Source organism: Pinus tabuliformis, chromosome 1_1 (genome assembly GCF_031772625.1).
Source record: "Pinus tabuliformis cultivar Carrire ecotype Pingquan chromosome 1_1, CPIR1, whole genome shotgun sequence".
Lineage (NCBI taxonomy): Eukaryota > Viridiplantae > Streptophyta > Pinopsida > Pinales > Pinaceae > Pinus > Pinus tabuliformis.
The window spans coordinates 564,682,577-564,686,216 of record NC_142297.1 but is presented as its reverse complement, the minus strand read 5'-3'; positions in this window follow the sequence as shown (position 1 = coordinate 564,686,216).

Here is a 3,640-nt window from a genome sequence, read left to right as displayed (position 1 = left end):
GATCTGAGGAAGTTGGTCTTTTTGCAAACTCTTGAATTACATTCCAAACAGGTGACCTGGGAAAATCGTCATAACTTTCTCTCTGAGCATCGGATTTAAATTTCGTAAGAAGGTGCAGAAATAGAATGGAATGTAGTTTCTTGTATATATTTTTTAGAGCCAAAGGTCGAAACAGTGACTCGTGGCATGTCGTACAAGTTCACTCTACTGAACTAGTCTATAATCAGGTCACTGTGGGAGATTTGGCATAACTCTTCCCTGGAGAATCCAATTTGGATCAGACTGGTGGCATTGGAAAGAGGACACAAAGGGCTACCGTAGGTCACAATTTCAAAACTAGATGATCTGAAATTACAAGATACATCAGATTCAATATCAAGCTCCTACAAAGTGAAAAAAGGTGTGTAGTTTTTTTAAATTTTTTCATAAGCTTGGTTTGAAAAATTAGTTTGAAGGAATTCAAAGGGCATAGTAAAGCATTATTATCGGTAATTGATGCCCCGAGGAAAGAAAATGCAAACACCTAGTAAGCAACCTGAAAGCTCTAGCATGACTCATGAAGAAGAGGAAGAAATGCAACATGATATATCAAAATTACAAGACCAAGTGCAACAAGTGTCACTTGCACAAAAAGCAACAGAATCTAAGATGGATGGTTTAAAGAAAGATGTAGAAGCTAAGATGGATGGTTTAAAGAAAGGCATAGAAGCTAAGATGGATTGTTTAAAGACAAGCATGGAAGATTTGAAGACAGATTTGACAAAGTTTCTACAAGAAATGCTTACTAATGGTGAAAGGGTAGTAAAGGAAACTCATGATGAGAACAAAAGAAATGTTAATCATGATTTCATAGACTCTAATGTTGGATCGAAGACCCACCATATTCCAAAAATCGATATGAGGAAGTTTGATGGCAAGGATCCTGCAACATGGATATTACAGATGGAGCAATTTTTCGATCTCAATAATGTGCAAAACACACAAAAGGTACGTATTGCAACTTTATATTTGGAACCAAATCAGTTTGTATGGTATCAATGGCTTTGCTCTCGTAAACAAATTATCACTTGGGCAATTTTTACGGAAGAATTGACAGCACATTATGAGGATACAAAAAGCAACACTTTTTTTAGCCAATTGATAAGTCTCAAACAAAAGGGTTCAATAATGGAGCACATTGAGGAGTTCCAAAAATTGAACATAAGGGTAAAAATATTCCAGAGGAGCATAGGATTGATGTGTTCATAGGGACTTTAAAGGATAATATCCAACATGATGTTCGCCTTTGGGAACCTGATTCATTAGAGAAGGCATTCAGGTTAGCAAGAAAAATGGAAAGCAAAATTATGGCAACCAGGAAGCATACCACTCACAACTATAAAGATGGAAGTGTTGTTGCCCCTAGTCTTCCACAACCTATAAGGTTGACACCACAACAATTGGAAGAAAAAAGAGCAAAAGGGCTTTGTTACAGTTGTGATAGCAAATACACTAAAGGTCATAAGTGTGCTGAGAAGAAATTATTCTACATAGATTGTGAAGAGGAAGAAGAAAAGGAGCAAGAAAGGTCAAAAGAAGAGGATATACTCCAGGAACAAAGCCTAGATAAAGAAGAAATGAATCCGACCATATCTTGTAATGCATTGGTTGGAATTACCACTCCTCAAACCATCAAGATAGAAGGACAAATCAAGAAGAAAAAGGTAATAGTGTTGATTGATTCAGGAAGTACCCACAATTTTATTCATTGTAAGGTAGCAAAAGAATTGAATTGCTTCCTATATCCAGCACCAGAGTGTCAAGTGATGATTGCAAATGGAGGAACAATAAATTTCTCTGGAAAGTGCCATAATATCAAGCTATCCATGGGAGAATATGTATTGACTAGCCCAATGCTTTCCATTCCAATGGGAGGTGCTGATGTTGTACTAGGAGTCCAATGGCTACAATCCTTGGGTACAATAGCTTTTAATTTTCAAGAACTTTTCATGAAATTTTATGCAGAAGGAAAGGAAGTTGAATTAAGGGGTATTGCAGGGAAACCAGGAAAGATAATCAGCTCTAATGGTATGACAAAGCTTCTAAAAAAGGAACAAAGAGGTGTAATTGCACAATTATGTTCGCTAGATGTTTCCACATCGGAATCATCTATTTCTCCAGATCTCCAAAAAGTCTTGGACAATCATTCCAAGGTATTTGAGACTCCCAAAGGTCTCCCACCTATTCGTGATCATGATCATGCTATTCATCTGATTCCAGGAAGTGTTCCTCCAAACATCAGGCCGTACAGATATCCCTATGCCCAAAAGAGTGAAATTGAATGTATGGTTGCAGAAATGCTAGAGGCTGGTATAATTCAACCTAGTCAAAGTTCTTTCTCTGCTCCAGTAGTATTGGTGCACAAGAAGGATGGATCATGGCGCATGTGTCCAGATTATAGGGAGCTCAACAAGCTCACTATTAAAGATAAGTTTCCCATTCCTGTCATTGATGAATTACTGGATGAATTGCATGGATCAATTTACTTCACCAAGTTGGATCTTCGTTCAGGATATCATCAAATCAAAATGAAGATTGAAGACATTCCGAAAACAACATTTAGAACTCATGAGGGTCATTATGAATTTTTGGTCATGCCTTTTGGCCTTACCAATGCACCTTCTACATTTCAAGGTTTGATGAATTCCATTTTCAAACACTTCCTTAGAAAATTTGTGTTAGTATTTTTTGATGATATACTAATCTACAACAAGTCTTGGAAGGATCATGTTGAACATGTTGACAGGGTGCTACAACTATTGGAGGAGAAACAATTATATGCAAAAAGATCCAAATGTTTCTTTGGAGTACAAGAGGTGGAATATCTTGGTCATATTGTATCTCATGAAGGAGTTAAGGTAGACCCTAGCAAAATTAAAGCCATTAAGGAATGGAAAATCCCCACATCCATAAAGCATCTTCGAGGATTTCTTGGGTTGACAAGGTATTATCGCAAGTTTGTTAAGAATTATGGGAGAATAGCAGCACCTCTAACAACATTATTGAAGAAAGATGCATTTTCATGGACTCCAGAAGCAACAAAGGCCTTCGAACATCTTAAAGAGGCAATGTGCCAAGCACCGGTCTTAGCTACACCTGACTTCACAAAAACCTTTATTGTGGAATGTGATGCTTCAGGAAATGGAATTGGTGTTGTTTTAATGCAAGATGAAAGACCCATTGCTTTTGAAAGTTGTCCAATCAAGGGAAAGTTTTTACACAAAGCTATTTATGAGAAGGAAATGTTGGCAATACTACATGCACTTAAGAAATGGCAACTCTACCTAATGGGAAGACACTTCAAGGTAAAAATGGATCATGATAGCCTTAAATACTTTTTAGAACAAAGATTATCCTCTGAAGAGCAACAAAAGTGGGTCACAAAGATGTTTGGTTATGACTTTGAAATCATCTACAAAAAAGGGAAGCAAAATGTGGTGGCAAATGCACTCTCAAGAAAGGATGAGGATGTGGAAGCATTGTTGTGTTCCATTTCTATTATCCAATCAGATTGGATAAATGAAGCAAGGGAGGAATGGAAGAATGATGAAGAAGTGTGGGCACTTATTCGAAAGTTACAACAAGATTCCAGTACATCTAA